Source organism: Nesoenas mayeri (genome assembly GCF_963082525.1).
Source record: "Nesoenas mayeri genome assembly, chromosome: Z".
In the NCBI taxonomy this organism is placed as follows: Eukaryota; Metazoa; Chordata; class Aves; order Columbiformes; family Columbidae; genus Nesoenas; species Nesoenas mayeri.
In genome coordinates, this window is record NC_137542.1 from 51,324,019 (window position 1) to 51,347,736 (window position 23,718).

Consider the following 23,718-nt stretch of genomic DNA (forward strand, 5'->3'; position numbering starts at 1 on the left):
AAGTATTCATGTGAATGGGATGTTATACACAGTTGGTCAGTTTCTTGGTTACCTGTTTCTCATTGCCCCTCTCGTGAGAGGTGTATCCATGCTTATCAATAACTTCTCATTCCATTGCTAGGTTTACCAAAACACGTGTCTGGTTCTCCAGGAAAATGCAGCTAATATGAAAGCTTTAGCTGACAGGCAAATTCACTAAAAGAGAAACTTGTTTTTTAACAAAACCAGGACAATATCCTAGAAATTCACATAATGTCTCATGCACTGCTCCTGCTAATGCAGTGGAACATTATAATTTCCTTCAAAAATGTCTTAAACCTGGCCTTGAACGTATCATCAAGAAAAAAACAAAGGCTCAAAGGCTGCTGATGTCTGGAATAAACTGGTTTAACAACAAAAAAAAAGCTTTTCACAAAAGATAATCTAAGTGATCACTCCTGCTCCTTCATAAAGGCAAACCTTTATCCAGAATTTCTTCTAGCTTCACTTCCATTCAACAACTCTTCCCAGTACTAGAAATCCTCTCTCCATTCCTCTATTACACAACACTAAAAATAGCCATACAGCATCTCTGGAATTGCATAATACTCTTCAAGAGTTGGAAAAGTGACTCCCATGAGAATTCATCTCAAGTGGGTCTCTGCACTGGCTGTGTAAGTGGACATGAGAGCCTGCAGACAAGGTGGGGAGAAATGATCTTGTGGTATAGGCCATGGGCAGACAGCAGGGAAAGCAGACATAACTGAAGCATTCTGAATTTTAGTTCCATGTTTTGTTTCCTACAAACAGGTCAAATAACAAAAAAATGAGCCTGACTAAAGTACAGAATCCTAAAAGGATTATGGCATGTAAGCTAACATGCACTGACATTTAACTGCTGTGATTTTTAAGACTATTTTCATTACTAAGTAGCTCTAAGTAGATGAAATGCATTTTGTATCACATTTGGTATGTAACTATAAACACTATTAAAGATTTTGCAACTTGTAAGAATCAACTGAAAAAACATGCAATCCTACCTTTTATTTTCCCAGGTTTACACCCATTACAGACAATAAAAGGAATATCTCAACAACAGCTCTTCACTTTATCACAGACAGCATCTCCTTCCAATGAAGCACTGTTACCTTGTAACATCCTTCTGAGGGCATACTGTCTACTCTTGTCCCAACGGTCTGTAGTCCCATCAAGAGTATTAACAACCAAGTCTCCTACATCATTTTCACCTTCATAAATTTTACATGAGAAAAATACAAGTTTGCTGGCTTACTAATTTTAAATCTGGAAGGTATCTTCTGAAAAATTAAAATATTCAGAGTGTTCTGAAAGACTGAGGACCAATTTGTACCCTGTTAAAAGATGAAAAAGAATATCAGCCTTTCCCCACAGGAAATATGCTCCAGTCCCTTAATCATCTTTGTGGTCCTTTGCTGAACTCACTCCACATCTTTCCATATATTTCTTGTATCAGAGAGTCTATAATGGGACACTGCACTCCACATGTGGCCTCACCAGGGCTGAGTAGAGAAGAAAGATGAATTCCCCTCAACATGCTGGCAACACTTGTAGCCCAGGAAGATGTCAACCTTCTTTGTTACAAGGATGCACTGCTGGCTCATAGGCAGCTCACTGCCCAACAGCACCCACAAGTCCCTCCCTGCAGAGCCGTTCACCAGCTAATCAGGCCCCAGCACGTACTGGCAGATGCTGAACTTCATAAGGACCTTCTGTTCAGGTTCCTCTAGATGGCAGCACAAACATCTAGTGTTTCAACCACTCATCTCCATGTTGCATCATGTGCAAACTTGCTGAGGGTAAACTCTGCCCCATTGTTCAGGGCTTTAATGAAGGTGTTGAATAGTATGGGCTCCAGTATTGAACTCTGCGGCATAACAGTAATGATTTCCACCAAACAGCCACTGATCACAACCCTCACAAGCTATGCCTGGCCATTCAGCCTGGTTTTGACATACCTCATCATTCACTTCTCTACACAAACTTTGCCAGGTGAAGGATGCCATGGAAGACAATGTCAAAAGTCTTACTGAAGTCAATCAAATCATCTTTTGTTGCTCTCCCTTCATCTACCAAGCAAGTCACTTCACTGTCGAGGGCCACTACTTTGGTTAAGCATGACTTCCCCTTCATAAAGCCATCATGACTGCTTTCACTCACCTTCCTGTCCTCCATGTGTTTGGAAATGGACTACCACCTTGCCATGGACTGAAGCAAGGCTGACCAGCCCGTAGTTCCTTGGATCCTCCTTCTTACCTTTCTCGATGACAGGATTGACATTTGCTCTCTCCTAGTACTCAAGAACCTCTCTCAATCATTGTGAGACCTCTCAAAGCTAATAAGGAATGACCAGCCAGCTTCCTATGCACTCATGGGAGCATCCTGTCAGGCTCCGTGGATTTAGGTCTATCTTATTTAAACATTCCCTAACATGATCCTTCCTCCAACAAGAGCAGAGAAGAAGACACAGCAGAACTTTAGGATGATGAGGACATGAGATCAGAGACCATCTCCACCCAGTTCCAAGAGCACGTTGTTCAACTTGTCTAACCAGTATTTAGCTGGCAGAGGAAAGACAGTCCCACTGGTATTGAAGAGATCCAACTTCAGGGAGGTCTCTTCAAGCATACAAAGTAAAAATCTTTCTCTAGCCCAGAAAGCTGTCTTGGATAACCAAGACATGCTTCACTACTGTCAGCAAGATGCAATTTGGTAACACTATTTGCCTGAACTACTACAATAAATAAAAACAGCTTTCCTTTTTCATAATGCCCTAGCATGAAGAAAGTGACAAAAATGGTAACACCACTATAATAAGAAAAAGGCTAGTCAGTGTAGTAGTAAAACAGCCAAAACATCTACAATCTAAAACCTTAATTTACTAAAAGACTATACACTTTTGCCCATCTTATGGAGTCACCATGGTAGTAAATACATCCAATTTAAATGGAGCCAGCCAAAATTTTATTGGAAAAAAGTTTTAAAATAATAAAATTTAGAAAAAAAAAAAGCCCTGACAGCTGAACTCATCTTACCAGAAGCTAGATACAAGGAAAAACAGTCCTGCATTTTCAGCTTCTATACTTCTCATGCTCTGTGGATAGCCTATATTATTTTACAGGAGGAAGTTCCAATGACACTGGGTATTTCAGAGATTGTTAGAAGACAATTAAAATAAAACGCAATATAAACTCAAATAGTGAGGAATATTTGAAGCCTGTGAGTGGAGTAGCAAAGTTACTAACAATGAGGGGGGGGAAAAAAAAAAAAAAGAAGCTTCCAGACATGAATTCCTGAAACTAGAAGAGATATATGAATTCAAATTTCGCGATGCTCCCTGAAGACCCATTTAGAAGTTCAGCCTATTGATTTGCATAGAGAAACCCATGAACAGAATACACGTTAAAAGCACATGGATAAACACACACACATAGTTTTCAGAAAAGCCTAAAATTAGCATGTATGCATATCTAAGTAGCACATACATATGATCTTTTACTTATTGCCTCACAGATTACTATTAACATCCATTAATTACATGTAGGAACTTTAACTCCACCCTCAGTTACACACTTGTTTGATAACCCACCCGCATCCTGTCACTGTAATTTTTCATATAATATTTATAAATGGGGTAAAGAAGGTTGTAAGCCATCAGAACTAAAATACACTAAAGTGTTGTTATGACACCACGAAAAATAAAAGGTTATATACTATTCAGTGTCTGAAGTTTGTTGCTACTGCTGCTGCCTTCCTTCCCTGGTAATGAGCTACAGGAAGTATATCAAAACCTTAATAAGTCAGGAAGACAAACAAAGTGTGTATATGAATTTCAGAAGCATCTAGTAAGCAAGTCTGTATGACATGTCAGTGATCATCTAACAAAAAAAGGAAAAGGAGGCACAAAATTTTGCAGGAGGTAAATAAAACTGAACATTTGCTACCAAAGATATGCTAAACACAAATTGTACTGCATTTCATGACAACAATAAGATATGCCTCTTTACCAAGGTCATTTTTTTTTCTTGAAGAAGCGGCAGCAGGCAAACTCACCAGAAACAGAACAACCCTGAGGAACTGAGCTGCAGAATAAATTTAGTCTTTAGTTCTCCCACCTTGGACCAGCTTCAAAAGTTTATTTCACCTGTTTAGCATCAGCCATAGACAAAAGACAAAGTTTTGCTCTAAATTAGGCAAAGAAACTATATGCACAAGTCCTACCCAGACTACACAGGCTCTCCTTCATAACAAGAAATGTTCAGGATTCTTCTCAAATGAACCAGGCCATTAAAATAAACCACTCCACGAAAAGTTTTCCCTTCTCCACAAACACAGGTTTTCTTTTAAACAGAAAATTTATTGTGATAGCAGATCCTTCCCTGTTATCTCCAGTCAAGAGCAGTGCTAATTTGAAGTAAAGCTGGTAGAGTGCAAGCTTTAAACAATACTTTTGTTTAAACCCTATACATCTCCATTTTCATTTCCCTTTTAGAGACACGGCTTATTAGAGGTCTTCCTTAGTCTGCGATTCATTTAGTTTCAACAAAGCAAAATAAGCTAATTTCAAGTTGCTTAGCTAACCAAAATTTGCAAGTTAATAAAACAGAATATTCAAACCCTAACACAACCTTTACTCAATTTTTGAAAGCTGAGGTGTTTCTACTGATCACAAATTGCTGCAAACACATGACAACTACTTAAACTAAAAAAATACTTATTTCCTTTCTTTTCTCTCCATATAAATGCACAGCCACAACATAAAAGGCTTAAATCTCTACAGCCAACCATGTAACACTTTGAAGGGAAAGTATGCATGTCACCCTCCAACTACACCTCAATGTAGAAGAAGGTTTACAGACATTTGGTTTACAAACAAGATGAAATTAGCACATGGCAATTCTCTCAAGTTCTTTGGTCCTCCAAAATTGTCAAAGACTTGCACCTCAAATAAGAGGAAAGGGAGCTGAACCTTTAAGGTCTTATCTCCCACTAGATTAACAGACATCAAAACACTCTGAACAATTCAGCTGAAGCCTCTTCTTTCTTAACTGTGCTACCACATAGCAAGTAAACTCTCTGGTTTTAGTCACCTCTTCTATACATATAGCTTACAAGCAACAGGAATAACATTGCTTCTGTGAATCAAATATTAATGTCACAATAATCAAAATATCTTCTAGGAAATGTTTAAGAAACAGCCAAATTCAATGAGAGAGCTTCAAATAACTTCATCACCACTTTTATGCAAAACAGTTTTTCCTTCTTACGCTATACTAAAACGTAATTTTTTTAAAAAGCAAGCTATTTTGTAATGCAGAACAACTTCGTATTTGAAGGTAAACTAGAACCAGGTTCCTTCTGCTTGAAACCCTACACAATTGCAGTATCATTTAGCAGAAAGCTAGATAAACGTTAATCTCTTGCCCTTTGCGAGGTTCGAAGTCCAAAAGCTGAAGTATTAGTGCAAAAATATCACTACTCTGTTCAGCATACATTATGTAACAAAATCACCAGGAATTCTTCTGCGCTTTGGAGTCTTTGCAAGGGTCTTAAGAAAAAGCTATTGAAAAAAGGTAGCAGTTTTGACATATGCTGAGCATGTAACATAGGAAAACAATTCCATGTATTTAATCTATATTTAATCAGACTATGTTTACCAAAAATACAAAAGGAGGTGATTGTGAAAGAGCTGACAGCACCACACAGGGCATCATCACCAGCTATTCGGCACTACTACTGCTCAAACACACAGTACCAAGAACCAAACCAAACAGCATGCCAAGTCTCATTCAAGTCCATTTATAATAAGGCCTGCATACAGTTCTCCTTGTAGGGCAGAATTTACTCCTAGTAGTAAAAAATAAAGAAACAAAATCAACTTCTCCAGAAGTTATTGATGAACTACCATTATTACAATGTTTTATCCACACAGTTTACACACAAAAATCTCACTAGAATGGAGGACAAAAAAAAAAGGACCATAAAGGACATTAAATTGTTAAGCTCTTCCAGCAAAGCTAAATATCTACACAGTTTCCCTTTATCATTTTACAGATGTAATACCACTTAATGTCTGGTACGGTTTTAAACTCTGTTTACTCTTAAAACTCTTAAAAGCTTCCATCAACATTTTTTTCACACAGCAGAGCAGCCTACACCATTCAAGACAATTCGTCAGTATGAATGTACCCATTTTAGGATTCTGCCAGATTAAATGAATTAATAAAAGAACCATGTTGCTGGTGGTTATTCCAGTACAAAAGTTACGTTTACATCAAGGGTTAAGGTATACGCTCTCAGGGGCAAGGACCTTACCTTCACAGCTGTCTGCAAAACACTTAACAGACTGTCAGCACTATACAAATAAAACCTAAAGAAGGAATTAAAGTGGACCAGCATGCTAGGCATTTTCTCCTCGATGGGCCTCACTCAAGTATGAATTTTGCTTAAGGTACAAGGGCAAAGCTGTTAAACATGCTTAAATCCTTGTGAAATACATTTGCATATGAACAAGAACAACTGCACTTCCCAAGTGCAAACACGGTGAAAAGAAAATAAGAATTATCCTATCAGCAAACAGAGAGACGTAAATATAGAGTTAATTTAATGAAGCTAACCAGAAAACTCTTCAAAATACCCAGAAGGGAAAGGGTGCAGATAAAGACGTCACCAAAAATAGTTAAGTGCGGGGATGTAATTCCTTGTTTCAGTGTGAGCCTCTTTTCAAGATACAGAAGTACCTCATAGCACTGAAAGTTAATAGGTTGGAAAAAAAAAAAAAGAGACATCATCTTTTCTGTGAGTTAAGGAGTACTTGTATTACTATTGTTTATGACCATGTAATAGACAAAAAACAAAGGAAATGGTTGCTCACACCTGAACTCTTTCCATTTACCAAATGCTTTCAAGCAGAATATGGATTAATCTAACTAAAGGAATGAGGAAGATCATTCTTCTCTGATGGTTTGATTCCTTCACATGTAGCCCAGTTCATTCAGTTAATCCTCAGACACAAGCCACAGCCACAAGACATTATAGAAACAGACTCCTATTCATGTTCCACCGTTTCCATGTTTTCAAAACAACAAAAATGAAACAGAAGTTAAAAAAAAAACCAAACAGCAAGGCCACACAAAGAAAGCAAAATACTGAAGCTAGACCAGCTTTCAGATACTCACAAGACATACACAGAACTATTTCAAGACTCTTAAAAAATTATTTAGATGCAAATCTTTCATTTGTGGTCGAAATACTTGTAACAAGATACAGGGGGAAGAAACGCTGTGGTAATCTTTAGATACAGTTTCATATGCTTGTTCTACAAGGCTTTAACAAAAGCCATCTTGCCAAACACCTTTGCATTGACCTTAAATAAAATCTTTTCTTTTTCATAAGCTCACTATTACTAATACTTCAGTACTACAGAAGCTCTGAACAATTTTTTAGAAAGCGGTGACTAAGGTAAATGTGACACCTTTACCAAACATTCAGTTTACAGGCTACCTAATAATGCTTTAATTATTTAAAGCTTTATGAATAATCAAGATGGGGTGAGGGCAGAGAATTACAGTAAAATTACCACTGACTTTTGAATTAAGTTGCTCTGTCCATCTTCATTTTCTTTGAGGCAGTAGCAATTCAGCTGAATGCAAACCTACAAAAGATATTGTAAATATATTGATTTCAACATTTAAACTATATCTTCAGAAACATTTAACGACTATGGGAGGATGGAGACAGCAATACATCTAAAAATAACATGGAAAATTAGTTAATACACCACTAGATTTTGTTTTGAATCCTTCCAAAAAGGTGGAGGTTTTTTGTAACATTACACTTGCAGACCAGACTCATTCATTCTCATTACAGAACAGGAAATACTCTGAAATCAACCTTACAACACCAACACATGAAAAAGCTAGTTTGCCTATGCAGTAAACTAATCTTTGGTAAAAAATATCACTTCCATATGTTACAAAAAAGGGCAGAACGAAATTTAAAAAAAAAAAAACCACACACACAAAACTATCAGTACCTTCATGCTGCAAAAACATCTAATACAAATGCAAAGATTGAGATGCGTAAGCCATCCAGCAGGCTTGTTCAATAAATATAACAGCTCATTGTTGAGATTACAATACTATTCTGAAGAACAGGATTCAACCTAGATGTTGAGATGTAGTCTTCCCCTAAAAATCACTCCCCTACCTACACATTTCTCCTTGTATATGTATTCTTCAAATTCTTAAATAATTTTTACTTGCTGTTTGTTCTGCAAGCTCATTTCAACATTCTCAAAAAAAAAAAAAAAACTAGGCAGTAAACATTACTGTTTTAACCATTCTACTGATAAAACGCTTATTCAAGTATAAATTCATTTATGAACACTACTTACCTAATCCAAAAGGACTGCAAAAGGTGTTAGTACTGCGTGACGGGTAGTTTTCCAGTTTTCCTTGAGATATATCCCGAGTTCTTGTTGATACTACATTCGTAGCTGTTTGACATAGATGTGACCTCACAGAAATCAGCTACCCATCCTTCTTGCTTACAGATTCCAGAAGGCTATTTCCAAAATTTGTAAACCGTCTTAGAAAGCTTCCTTTCTCTTTGACAGCTTCTTCTCTTGTCTATTCCATCTACCTATCACTATAAGAAGCATCAGCTCCAGATGAAATAAATACACTTTTTACACCAAAAACTGTGAAGCTGAAAATCCAGTTTTCACATCTGAATTGTAGAATTTTCCTAGCTTCGGGTAACAGACACATTTGTAAGCAAGAGCTATCTGGATACCTCCATACTGCTTATTGGCAACATGATTTTTCAACAAAAAAACAAAATTAAATAAAATATAAAAGAAAAAATGATAAACAAATGTCTATTAGATTCTTCATTTAGAAAATAGGTCTTACTGCAAAATGACAGAAGCTATGCCAGAAAATCTAAAAAATAAGATAATGGGGAAAATATCTGCCATTAAACTTTCCAGTAATGTCTACACAGTGACTCAGGCTGCATTTAACCTGGAGCCAGCTAAAAGCACTGGTTATATTTATGACTCGGACAGAATTCTGCCGAGAATAAAAAGGTATCTAAAAGCAAAAAAAGCACTTTCTTTTCGCAGCTGAAGTATTCAGAACTTGATAAATTTAGCCACGTATCCAAGCCATGAGGACAAAAACATCCAAGAATGAGGTGCTCGATATTGCTAGGAAAAAAAAAAAAACCCTCACGACTTCAAACTTCCACTTCACTTCTCAGACGCCTATTGGTTGTTTCAGAAGTCTCTTCAGGAGGAAGCACTTGGAAAAATAATGCCAGACAGCGTCTGATTTTCCCCCCTTTCGCAAGAAGCAGGTGCTGCAGGTCAGTCTCCACCTTCTCCCTACCAGCAGAAGCAGAAGGCTGCAAACGCCCAGGACTCCTGTAATCCACACTGCCTACGGTAAAAAGAACCAGAACAATCAGTATTCCCTTCTGAAATCCGAACTGGCGTCAGACGAACACACAGATCTGAATCTCAAAAACCAAACACGCACACAATCTGGGAGACGAACCCGAGTGCAGAAGTCTCGGTTAAATCTTTACTAATGTCCCAGAGAACGCAGCTTGTCAGTGACAGCGTTCTCCTACCTCTCACACCCGAGGGAAAGAAGAAAAAAATAAAAGAAAAAAAAGAAAAAATGAAAAGAAAGGGGCATTTCTCATTTTATTGGGGAGGACGAACAGGTCTGCAAGATCAGCCGGGGGGGAGACGCTGACCTGGGCCCAGGACTCGAGGCGGGAGCACAGGACGAGCCCGCAGAGCGGCGGCGGCACCTGGGGAAACCCCAGCGCCCGGGGAAAGCCCCGTCGCTCCGGGGCCCACGGTCCAACGAGGGCGCGGGCAGGGCCCCAGCTCCCCGGCCACCGCCGGCCTCTGTCGCGGCACCGGGCAGGAATCCGCCGGCCCGCGCTGCCGTCTGCCCTGCCAGCCCGGGGGGGCCGCGCCGCCCACGCGCAGCGCTCAGCGCCGCCGGGGTCCCGGAGGCGGCTCCCCCTTGCCCTCCCCGAGGGCGGGCCCGGCGGCGCGGCGGGGGAGGGACCGGGGCGGCCCGGCGCCCCGCACGCCAGTACCCGCCCCGGCCGCTCCGCGCCCCCTGCCCGCCCCCGCCGCCCCCGGCTGCGGACACACCGGCCCTGGGGGCTGCACCCCCTGCCCCCCGAGAGCCGCGCGCGCGAGAGTGGCGCGCACGCACACACACACACACACACACACACAAACGCACGCACACACGCACGCACACACCCCGCTCGCCTCGCTCCCAAAATGGCGCCGCTCCGAGTCGCAATGCTCCGCGCGAACAAGCCTCGCGAGAGCCGCCGCGCGACCCCGCGGGAGCCCGGGGCGGGGCTTCCCGGCTGCCGCCGAGGGTGCGACCCCGCCCCCGCCCGGCCGGAGGGAGCCCCCCTGCCCTGACGTCACGGAACAATCCCGAAAGTTCCGCGCCGGGCGGCGGGGGAATCCCCAGCGCGCCCCGCCCCCGCCCCGCCCGCGGGAGTCCCCGGCGCCGCCGTAATTAACCGTGCAGCGGCGCACCCCTCGGGCCGCGCGGCACCACCCCTACAACGCTGAGGTGCCGAACCGGGTCAGCGGAACCAAGGCGCGGGCTCAGGCCGCAGGCTGGTCGGACTAGCCCAGGCGGGTGCTGCGGGGCCGCGGCTGGCCGCCAGAAGGTCCGTGTGCCGCGTACACGGTGCGGAAGCGTTCGGCGAGCGCGGCCCGGTCGGTGTCTGGGAGATCCCGCTGCCGCCGTGACGAGGTGCGTGGGCGGCGAGGATGCAGCGGGCACCCGGGAGCGCCGGGGCACAGCTCGCACAGGCAGCGGACAGGGTGAAGCCACCAATAGCCGCCATTTAAGCAAACAACAAAAAAATTACCGTCTTCATTGAATTTGCACAAACGTCTTTAAAGTACGAGCTGGAGAGCGGAAAATACGTTTAACGTACACGCAGCCATTTCTGCGCGTTGCGTTTTTGAAAGAAACTCGATGAGTTTTTGTAGCCCGAGAACTAGATGTTTGGATTGTCGTTTTGAAAATTTTGAAATCTCATTTCCAACACAGGTCAAATTATCCTGCAATTATTTACGTGAAAAATTAAATATGCAGAATTATGTTTAAATGTCATTAGAAAGGGTACTGGCAAGTGCTTTTAGAGCCTGCATTTGATTCTGGATTTTCCTCTATGAGATTTAAATTATTGTAGGAACCGACATTATGCACTGATTTTTTACAAAAGTCTCAATGTCCAAGCGAACAGTAGGATTTTTAATGTATTTTGCAGGTATATACACGCTGTAGAAATAACCTGTTTTCATTTGGCAAAATTACTAGAAAACAACAAACACTAGAAAAATTACTAGAAATCAACAACCGAAAAAATTAGAAAAGCATGTGACAGTTTCATCTTAAAAAAAATAAGGAGGTTCTGTCAGGTTTGGTTTTTTTTTTTAATTGTTATGGTCTTATGTATCTTCAGCTCGGCTGGGAGCAGTCAACCCCAGTTACAATTTCTAAAAGCAGTGGTGTATTTTCTAGGCTTCCATCACAATCTCGGCTGTGTTGCAACCTCTTTTCTATACCTCATCCTTGAGATTGTTTGTCCTTTTATTTACCTTGACCTGTGCTGCAGAAATGAGGCTTCCCGAGCAGGGTGTCAGAGCATACCCCATGCCTCTCAGTTAATTTCGCCATCTGTTGCCAATCACGAAACTGTAAACAGGAAAGGCAAGGCAGAGCTTACCACCTGGTCTGACTGTGAACCATGGCACCAGCCAAGGACCCAAGTATGATGCATCCAGGTACAGCCACCAGGACTGTGGTACCAAAATGGCCCACACTCTCAAGTGCCATTATTAAAATCTTTGTCAAAATAGTAATTTATAACTTACCTATTGATCAATTTAACATCAGACACATGTTGCAGTAGTGTCTAGAAAGTAACAGGTTTGTTCAGTCAGGAGAAGTCACCAAAAACATCTCAGGACTCCACTGTGGTGTGTGCTTCAAACACATGTAATAACAAGAAAGCTCTGACCAAAGTAATCATATACAAGTCCCAAAGCAACATATAAAATCCAAAAATACGATGGGTAACAGTATCTAGGAAAACAAGATAAGATGTGAACCCAAAGCAACATGAAAACAAGGGTATAGAGTTAATGACACAACTTTAGGCCACCTTGACAACACACGCTTAAGGCTATATTAATTACCTGAAATTACTTTTCAATTTATTTGAGTGTGTTGTGGCAAAAGTCCCCACTCTGCACAGCTATTCTAAGCATTTTCTGGCTTTGTAATACATTAAGTACTGCAGGTGTCCAAAGAGGAACACAGTTAAGTGGCAGTGCATTATCAATTCATCCATATCTAGGTAAAGAACTGGCTGGATGGGCAGGCCCAAAGAGTTGTGGTGAATGGAGTCAAATCTATTAACAGTTGGTGGCTGGTCACAAGTGGTGTTCTCCAGGGCTCAGTATTGGGGCCAGTTCCGTTTAATCTCTTTATCAATGATCTGGATGAGGAGATTGAGCGCACCCTCAGTGAGTTTGCAGATAACACCAAATTGGGTGGGAGTGTTGATCAGTTGGAGGGTAGGAAGGCCATACAGAGGGATCTGGACCAGCTGGATCATTGGGCTGAGGCCAGTTGTATGAGATTTAACAAGGCCAAGTGCCAGGTCCTGCACTTACATCACAACAATCCCAGGCAGCACTACAGGTCTAAAGAAAACCAATGAGCTGGTGAAGGGACTGGAGCACAAGTCTTATGAGGAGCAGCTGAGGGAACTGGGTCTATTTAGCCTGGAGAAAAGGAGGCTGAGGGGAGACCTTATCACAGTCTACAACTACCTGAAAGGAGGATGTAGCGTGGAGGGTGTTTGTCTCTTCTCCCAAGTAGCAAGTGATAGGACAAAATGAAATGGCCTCAGCTTGAACCAGCAGACATTTAGGTTGGATATTAGGAAAAAGTTCTTTACTAAAAGGGTTGTAAAGCATTGGAACAGGCTGCCAAGGGAAGTGGTTGAATCACCATCCCCGGTGGTATATAAAAGATGTGTAAATGTAGCACTTAAGGACACGGTTTAGTTGTGGACTTGGCAATGTTAGGTTAACAGTTGGACTTCATGATCTTAAAGGTCTTTTCCAACCTAGATGATCAGTCCTCCTAATAGGTTTCTGTTTGTGTTGCTAAATATATGATCCATCTATTTCCTTCCGGTGACCATAACCAAACCAATTTTAGTAACCATAGGAAAAGCTGTGATAGTCCTTGGGGAAATTACTTTAAAGTACTAATAGGAAATGGGTTTGATGTATATCTCTAATTGTTTCTTAAAAGACAGTATAATGCCATTTCCACTTCATGAAAAGCAAGGGTTTGACCCAGCAAACAGCTGAGAGGATGTCCTTACCGTACAGAGGTCAGTGGCAAACCACTTTTCAAAATTCATATCAAGAGCTCTTCTCTTCTAACACACTATATTTTATAGGTCATGAGCATCGAAGCTGTTCCAGCAAAGTTAACAGGATCATTCTTAGCATGTGGTGATTAATTTAAAGGAATTTGCAAGCCCGCTGGCATGTGACTTTGGTTTGTGGTCAGGTTCCTGCCATGCACAGCCTAACTATACAAGCTGGTTCTCCTGGTGTAGACAGAGTTTATACCAGCAAAACAATGCCTCTACTAACACAGGTTGTTTTGCTTGTGTGGAGAATAATTAAACTATGCTGATAAAACCATATATATTCTATTACGGAGGAAGAAATCCTAGCATAAACATAGCCATTGTATGTCATGAAGAACAAGACAACAGAAGATTGCCAGAATTTCAAATTTGTGAAGCAATATTTATAGGGGGTTTTTTTTTTGGTTTTTTTTTTGGTTGTTTTTTTTTTTTTAAAACATGTCATTTGGTCTTCCAAACAGAAGCTGTATCTGCATCTTCAGAGGTATATAGAGCACAGAAGGGAGTGAGAGCATTAATGTGATTGATATTCATCATGGAGGCACCCCAAAAGTCAATTTAGGCAGGGAACAAGCTCCAAACAGACTTTATTCTAGCCAGAACCGTTCAGCAAAGAAAAACAACTAGAAACAGGATTTATCCAAAATTATTCAGCACTCTGACAACATTACAAAGCACAGGTTTGGACACCAGTTGAGGATATTATTACTATAAGACACATAAGAATAGTGAGGATTCACAGCATGCATGCACTCACAAAACAAGAGGCCACTTTCACTCAAGGGTACCCAGAAGAGGTAGTCACCTGCCCAGGGTAGGCAAGGACTCACTCAAGGATATAACACTGACCAGGAAGAAGGTGAGGGCTCTCAATCCCGGGAATTCTCCTTAGATAGTGTCTAATTCTAAGGGGAGAGCTCTGTTCAAAGTCCCTCTGCTCCAAGAGGACCACTCCAAGGGGGTCTTCAGCAGCACCCCCATTTTGTAGCCCAGTCATATCTGGCCATGGTCATTACAATCATGGTCCAGAAGCTTCCTCCTTGGCTGAGGATGTTGTGTGTTGACCAAGGGTCCCTTCCCTCCAACTCCCCCAGTAGAGGAAGGTGAATGTGAGGATTCACTGTGCCCAAGTAGGGGGGAGGATGTGACTGTCAGCACTCACCAATGGGTGTACATGGGGACAGGTACAGTGAGGCACAAAAGGTGCCCTATTGAAAGCTCCACATCTCATTGTGGGATGTGCAACTGCCACAATATTTAATAGAAACAGCTTCTGAAACAAGGAAGGCTGAGCTGAACATGTTCGTTTATGAAAACTGCTATAGGAGGTTACGATGAAATTTACATTGGAAATTACTATGGGGCGGAAGATATACCCATATGAACAGTTCTGTCTTGTTAAGCAAACTTACAAAAGTAGGTCAAGATTTTTGCCACAGGTGCTCACACATTTTTAAAAGTCCTTTCAATGAACCATGATATAAGCCAAGGGTGACTAATGTGGAATTTAGACAACATCTGAGATTTAAGAACAAGTCAAGAATTACTGGGTTTGAATGACTGTGGTAGTCTGATGAAGAAAGACACATTTAGCACTTTCACTGAAATGTAATATTCTGAATACTGTATGTAATTTAAGGTTCTGTTTGGTGTAGGTCAGACTACAAACTGTGAGATAACTAAAGAGAGATAGGTCATTCCATATTCAGGGACCGTCTACATCAGTAAATAAAAGAATTGAATAAAAACAGTGAAACCAAAATATGTGGGAAATGCTGGCATATAAGAAATTAAACCAGAAACATTTTAACTTCCACCAAATACTAACCATCCATATTTAAGTACAAGTCCTAGAACTAATTTTAATATGAAAAATGTATAATGAATTTTAATTATTTACTGCAAACTCGGATGATGGGATGAAGTACAAGACCAAAAGTTGAAAATGTATTTTGGCAGGCACTTGAAATACGCTGACTTTCATTTGTTCTAGGAGTAGAATGCAAGATACTTATGCAAGTGTATTACACACTCAGACTGTTAATTAAGAAAATATTAAATAAAAATATGGAAACATACTTAATTCCTTACTTTTACACATTTTTGTGTCACTCCATGAAGACATAGAAAACAATACTTTACTTTTTACTAAAAACCCACAATGCCAAATATGCAATGTGAACCACAGAACCAGGTAGAAGGCCAAAATCAAAATTTTCATGTAATGTGTTTAAAATTTGATTAATACTGATGTGATCCAGGAAGCTTGTGATGCAGTGAGCCAAATATTTTAAAAGCTAGAAAGAAAATGGTCACCAAGTAACAATTCTAAAGTGGGGCAAGTGTAGAGTCTTGCATCTGGGTAGGAACAACCATAGGTTCCAGTATAAGTTGGGGAATGACCTATTAGAGAGCAGTGTAGGGGAAAAGGACCTGGGGGTTCTGGTGGACAGCAGGATGACCATGAGCCAGCACTGTGCCCTTGTGGCCAGGAAGGCCAGTGGCATCCTGGGGTGTATTAGAAGCGGGGTGGTTAGTAGATCGAGAGAGGTTCTCCTTCCCCTCTACTCTTCCCTGGTGAGACCACACCTGGAATATTGCGTCCAGTTCTGGGCCCCTCAGTTCAAGAAGGACAGGGAACTGCTGGAGAGAGTCCAGCATAGGGCAACAAAGATGATGAAGGGAGTGGAGCACCTCCCTTATGAGTAAAGGCTGAGGGAGCTGAGTCTCTTTAGCTTGGAGAGGAGGAGACTGAGGGGTGACCTTATTAATGTTTATAAATATGTAAAGTGTGAGTGTCACAAGGATGGAGCCAGGCTCTTCTCGGTGACAACCAATGATAGGACAAGGGGTAATGGGTTCAAACTGGAACACAAGAGGTTCCACTTAAATATGAGAAGAAACTTCTTCTCAGTGAGGGTAACAGAGCACTGGAACAGGCTGCCCAGGGCGGTTGTGGAGTCTCCTTCTCTGGAGACATTCAAAACCCACCTGGACACATTTCTGTGTAACCTCATCTAGGTGTTCCTGCTCTGGAGGGGGGATTGGACTAGAAGATCTTTTGAGGTTACTTCCAATCCCTTACGTTCTGTGATTCTGTGATATTCTTCTGAACAGAGGAGTATTTGTATAATCAGATAGCAAACACAGTGAGAATTCCTCAGTACAAACACAGTTCTAATAAACATTCCTTGTCGCAAAGTTTTAAATATCTTTCAGCTCCATGTTCATTATGTGAAACATTTTAAGTAACAAAATTAGAAGAATGAAAGCATTATAGAAAAGTGCATAGCGACATCTATACATTATCATTTCCAGTAACATGATGAACACTACTAGTAAAAGGTATCTCCGCTCGTCTATTCATGTGTTGTCCCTTCTAGGAAAAGAAGGTAAGATGACTTTTCCAATTGCTTCAGAACTTCAGTGGGTCTGCCTACACAAATAAGACAATGGGATTTGACTGTATTAAAGAATTGACCATTATTATTTACATCGTAAGATGTATAACCTCTAGTTATTCCATTTTCCAAGAGTTCTGAGCATCTCCATGTCCAATGCACTTTAATACAATCAGTAAGTACTGACTTTGATGGGAGCAACATTGTCAGCAAAGACTTAATAAAGCTGTAGTTAACGGTTCATATTTTCAAGCAATACCTATGTATTAATTTTGAATGATACATAAGTATAAATTTGACCTATATTATTGAAATTAATAGGTCATTTTATCTCTTTAAAGATAATGACTGTTTCTACCTGAAAGAATCAATATCTTGGTGACACTAGTGAAAAGCCAGGATAAGAACTCAGAGGCTATTATTTTGTTATACTAATTGGAGGTAAAAAGATTGTTAAGAACCAAGCTTTTAAAAAACCAGTTTCTTCATTGAAGGGAAGTTATAGCCAGGTGGGGATTGGTCTCTTCTCCCAGGCAGTCAGCAATAGGACAAGGGGGCATGGGCTTAAACTCTGCCAGGGGAAATTTAGGCTGGATATTAGAAAGAAATTCTTTACAGAGAGAGTGGTCAGGCATTGGAACGGCCTGCCCAGGGAGGTGGTGGACTCGCCGTCCCTGGAGGTTTTTAAAGTGAAGTTGGACATGGCACTTAGTGCCATGATCTAGTAAACAGACTAGAGTTGGACCAAGGGTTGGACTCGATGATCTCTGAGGTCTTTTCCAACCCAGTCGATTCTGTGATTCTGTGATTTCAGCTTTTTCACCTGTATTGTAACTGAAAATAACCTCCCTAGTAGCTTTTTCCTCCTTAATAGTAAAAGCATCCATCTCCAAGAATGCATTTCAGAAACACCAGGCACGATTAAACTAAGGGTTATCTGAAACTGTTTTAATGGTTTATCTCCATTAAGTAGTATTCCTTGCATGTAAGTTATCCAGTTAATGAACTGAGGTTAAAAGAGTGCAACTGTTCATCACTTATGTGCTGGATGAATGCTGGCTACATTACATTTATTCTGTTGAAAGATGAAGTCATGCTATACACGTTCTCTAAAACAATAAACAAGTAAATCCTAAATGTACTCAACTTCTGCTCCATTCCACCCTGGAAAGCGAAATAACAGCAAGTGAATACTGACCTGAATTTCACAAAGAGCTCAAAATATTAACTGTTAATCACAAAAAACTCTTTAGATGACAAGGAACAAGGTGAAGGAATTATGAACTGAACATGCAATACCAAGTGACTAATTTTTCTTAAGATGCTTGTCTTTACCCTACCTTTTTCTCTATAAAGTGAAATTTCTGCATTTTCCCTAAAATGAACCTAGGTAACTTGTGAACTTAGAGCATGTTAATTTTGATATAAGGATACCACATGACCAGCATGATGATAGGATCTTGCACATAATTAAAAATGAGCAGATCTCATTTTAATACGTGTTCATTTCATAGCCAAATCTATTTTTTCTTTAAAAAAATCTGTATTGACACCAAGTTTACATTTTATTTCCCCCATTTTTTAACAACTAGGTTGATTTAGAAACTTTTCACATCCAATTAAAGTGAATTAAACCATTTTTGTAAGGATTTTCTGCAAGTTTTGCCCACCATCATGTTTTTTAAATGTGTGTTTACTAAAGAAGCTCACCTTAGGTAAGTGGCACAAGAGATGTGTTGTTTCTCTACACAGACAGACCTGATGAAGGAATTGCATGCAGAAAAATCTGTCAGCTATAGTAACTTACCTACTTAATAGAATAATCTTTCCCTACCCAACCCCCCACCGAAAAAAAAAAAAAAAAAGACATACTGCTTTTTACATCTGTTTGCTTGAACCACTAGAAGCCTAAATTTTGTCTTATATACTAACCACTGTGGGATTTAACTCACAGTTCAAAGATCTGAGTTTGGAGGCATGATCCCCTAACAGAATTACTATCAAGGTTGATAGATTTGACTCAGCTGTTTTAGTTCCTTACCTTTATTACCAATCAGCCTTTGAGAGAAAAAAATGCATCACATGACCAAAATAAGATTCACTTAATTTCAAGAAAGACTAAAAGTAAAAGTAGCTTTCTGACTACCAGTTTTCTTCTGTCTTTAAACCAGGATGAAATGCCCCAGCAAAGCTTTAATATTCTAACAAGTTTAAATGCAAAAGGTTAAAACGGGAAATCTCTTTCTCAGCTGCTCCTCGTTCTCTCTTTTGCCCTAAATGGACAAACACAGGCATCAGAACTTTCTACTATCTGCTGTATGGTTCTGTCAACTGAAACTTTGCAAAAAAAAACCCACAGAAACAAAAAACAAAAGAAAACACACAAAAAAACCAAACCAAAATAAACCAACAAAACCAAAATCAAACCAAACAACAACAAAAAAGCAAACAAATTGAAAAAAGAACACACCACCACCGTCTCCCCCCAAAACACACACACACACCCCCCCCAACAACAACAACAAAAGGAAATTAATGGTATGAAAGGCTGTGAATAGAGTCAAAAGCAATTCAAATATTTTCTCAGATTTCTCTTACTGGAGCTATGTTATGCTGTTTTCCAGATCCCTCCGAACACTTTTCAGAAGCTTTCACTTATTTGTTATTTAGAGATATGGTTCCTTCCTACTGGACACTCATCTAACATGAGTGATACTCGTACTCTTAAATAGTGGGATTTTTGTATGTTGCTATTGGAAACATCTGGTATTTGTAAATAAGTGGAAAATAACTCTAAATTTGAAATCCTTAAAATACAAGCTTTAATTTATGAAGATGAAGCAATAGCTTCTAGTCAGCTTTGTGTTGCTTTGATTTTCACTTCTGCCAGAGAACCTCAATTACATATTGACTGTGTTTTTTTACTTTTCTGTGCATTAGTCTTCACATCTGCAGAATATAAATGCTTGTGTATCTTCGTGAACTTTTTGAAAGACAATGATGATACTTTTCCTAAACTTACTAATTATTGTAAATTGGCTCAAAAGAAATAGGCAAAACATAAGTACAGTGTTTCCTGTTTAGGAAATATTCTTTCTCAGTTCTTCCAAAACAATGATATCCTATTACACTATACTAACTTTGCCAGAATGGCTAATAGCAGTACTTTGCTAAGTAAAAGCACGTTTCCTGCAAATATTTTTCAAATTATGATGGCTATTGTTTATGCATTTAAAATATGCAGAAAGACACCAAAAAGCACAATGTATTTTTCCTTCATTATAATTTGACACAGCTGCTGATGCCATAAAATGAAGATTAGCGAGGTGTAATACTAAGGAGAAATTCTTTCTTGTCATGCTGAAAATTGTTTATAATTTAATCACACACCTTCCCTTTCACTAAAATTCCTACATTCCCCCTCGCCTAACAGTAAGGCACATAGAGGAGGTACTGGGTCATCTGTTTTTCTATGCATAGCTAACAGTCGTTTTAATTTATATTGCAAGTTAAGCCCTGTGTCTGTATGAAGACAATCAGAAAGTCACTTTCTCCAAATGAGAAGCCCTTCTTAGGAAAGATGGGCCCTCAAGGGAGCATGGCGCTCATCCCCTTCACACCAGTATTGTCCCATCCCTTCAGTGGAAAAAGTGGGAGGGCTGTAGGGTGCAGCCAAAGGTGGTCCCGGATAACAAGCCTTCCTTAGCCCAGTTCTGTGAAATGCCCGAGGGTGCTGTGATGGGCAGGAGCTTTGTCGGTATGAGTCCCTGCCAAGGAACAGGCAGCCAGATGCTACCTGGGAAGTGAGAAAATGCATTACTGGCGCTCAGAAAAGATGGGGAAAACTCTGGAGCCTAGGAAGGGGGAGAAACTCACTACATGCTATCTGAGCAACAGGTAAAAGAGGCTGGAGGGCAAACCGACGAATATAACGGGCTAGATAGAAGCCCTTCAGCACTTTAAAGGGGATGACAAATAAACCTGAACAAAAAGAGTCATTCCAGTTATGGGTGATTCAGAAGGAACTGCTCATTGAGAAGCTGTTTCTCCTGGTAGAGGGGAACAGAGGGAGTGTCTTGGCCAGGACAGTCAGGCTGCCTAAGTTCCTGCTACAATAACTCATCTTTTGTTTACTACTGTTCATGATTATATACAAATGAAATTGCTTAAATTCACAAAAGAAACCATTGAAAAATCCCCTAAATTAAAATATTTGTTATGCTCACATTACACCATAGCTCATGTAATTACCAGTGATGTCATTACACGCATGTGCTATATCTGTGAGTCTGGGTAAAACATCTCCTTGCTGTAAATCTGCTGGCTGTTGGTAAGCGTCACCAAAAATAAGCTGGTTTGCCTATTACTAAAATTAAATTATCGGTAGACTGATACAGGTAGGGGATTTAAAAACTTATTTTGCACATTCATTCTCTATTGCAAATACGATCCTCAAAACCACAGTATCTGTACAACGAGCAATGTGATTAGGAGTAGTAAGTGATGCGCCCAAGCCACAGATGAGGTTCCTTTCTTCCTCCCTCCCATCTCCAAGCTCAAGGAAAATAAATTTGTGGGAGATGGTGACTTGTTACTTTACCATTTTATCTTTTCCAGCAAGTTAAATAGCACTAGCCCACAGCTATCTGTAACACCAAACTGTTGGATGGTGCCTCCATGCTTTGTGCCCTGCTCCCACCAGCCTACCTCCTCAGTACCCTTCAGGAGTTATTGTCTTCAATAGTCCACCTGCCACAGGCAGTCTCTGAAGGAAGCACAGACATAGGCAGTTTTGTGCTTTTTTGGTGGTTTTAATGTCTAGGAAAGATATGAAATTTAATAGTGAGCATATTTAATTTACTAGTAAGGATACAGCCGAAGGGTCTAAGACTGGCTTCATTTCCTGAACAAACAGGTGTTATTTTTTGTCATTATGCCTAGAGAAAGGGTGATTGAGGTGATTACTCGAAGGCTTTGAGCAACAGGTTTGCTGGAAGAGCACAGACTGAAGTGAAAAATTATCACAACATAGACACCACTCAGATAGAGACAGACTTCAAACATGGTTATAGTATTCTCTGATCACCATATATCTGTTGGATGTATCCATGATAGCGTACACCTACGCATGCAGAATGTAAAAGAATTAACAATTAATTTTATAATTCTTTAAGTGCAAAGGAGATTTTCTTCTAGAGCTTCTGCACTCTTTCTTTTACAACTCATCTGTAACGGTTCAGCTTCATTGCATTGGTTTTTTTGGGGGTTGTTTTGTTTTAAAGTCTAGATTCTTCTAATTCATTTCTCTTATTTCAATTTTTTTACCATTTCAATCAATTGAAACAACTCTTTTTATTATTTTTTTTTAAATCTGGGATTAACTTGAATGGTAAAATATAGTCTATATATGTGTGGGAAAGCAAGATGTGTGGTTCCAGCCACCTGGATGATAAAGGAAGATGAACAGTAACATAAGTACCCAGATGGTCAAAGAAGAAAACCCACCTGGACACATTCCTGTGTAACCTCATCTAGGTGTTCCTGCTCCAGCCGGGGGATTGGACTAGATGATCTTTCGAGGTCCCTTCCAATCCTTAACATTCTGTGATTACTAACATAATCAGATCACAGCAACTAGTCAAAATATAAAGGGCCTTGGACAGGTTGTACTGAAGTATGTTTTTCATAATTGTAAAGAGTGATAGCCCAGACTTGTGAGAACGGTATGTCGGGTCGCATAACCACCCCCAAGTACATGTGATGTGTGAATGTTGTTGGGCCTGGTCTATGAATGAGTGGAATGTAACTGAAACAGACATGAGTGTGGTGTGTTTTTAATAACAATTATTTATAAAACATCTTGTTTAACCTCTCACTCCAGGCCTGCATCAGTAACACCTATAAATTGTCGATGGCTAATAAAGAGAGCCTCTGCCCAGCTCTGCGCTCCTTCCTGAACATAATCTCCGCCTCTGTGTGCATCTCTGTCTGCATCTGTACGAATTGTTTCTCATCACCGCAATATGGACACAAAATGCGTCTTCCTCCATTATTTCAGAAATAACAGTTCAGGCAGATTTTTGTCCCTTCCTCTTGATTCCAATTCGAGAGAAAAGATACCTTGGAATACAGAATTCCACAGTCTTGTATGCCCAGCAGCTATGGAAATTCACTGTATATATGCAAACGTATATTTTATGCAGCCATCTCTCACTCTGCATCCCTGTAAAATGAAAAGAGCAACCTCATATTGGCTTTCTGCTCAGGGAGGAGAGGCAGAGAGCAGAATCACACCTGTGAAGTCACTGGGCTCTGCTGGAAGCTCCTTACCAACACCATACCAGGCTCCATAAAGGCACAAGGTCATCTGGTTTCCAAGCAACACTTCAAGAGCATAAGACATTGCCACACCTCTTTTTGGAGAAAACCACTAATTGAGAAAGAGGTGGTACAATCACCTCCTTGTTCCTTTCTATCCCCTTCAGACAAGCTTACTCCAGGAACTTCATCCTCACTCTTTACCTTTACTCTGTGAAAACCACTGCGAGGTTGTTGAAAGACTGTGAAGTAAACTACTTCAGAAGTTAAGGAATAGCTACTTGCACCCAAATCAGAGATAATTCTTATTAAGAAGTACAAATATGTACTTCCCTGAATTGGGGATTCTTCCTGCTGCTCTTTCTGTTGTATTCTGCTGAGACGGTGAACGGGTCTGTGCATGTGTTATACATGGTGTAAGAAGCTCTTTTGCCTTACCTGAGCTGAGGCTTCAAGGGAACAGTGATAG

The 23,718-nt window shown here is 40.4% G+C and overlaps 1 protein-coding gene across 3 annotated transcripts in view; it reads right to left on the minus strand.

The window, feature by feature from the left end:
* Positions 1-10,488, minus strand: part of GPBP1 (GC-rich promoter binding protein 1) — a 36,034-nt gene extending 25,546 nt beyond the window's left edge. The window contains exons 1-3 of one of the 3 annotated variants that reach the window (XM_080362113.1): positions 10,307-10,488; positions 8,411-9,458; positions 7,602-7,669 (exon numbers count right to left, since the gene is read on the minus strand). The gene's annotated coding sequence lies outside the window, so the exon portion shown is untranslated. The other 2 variants (XM_080362110.1, XM_080362111.1) reach the window with 2 other exon arrangements.
* Positions 10,489-23,718: the final 13,230 nt, after the last annotated feature.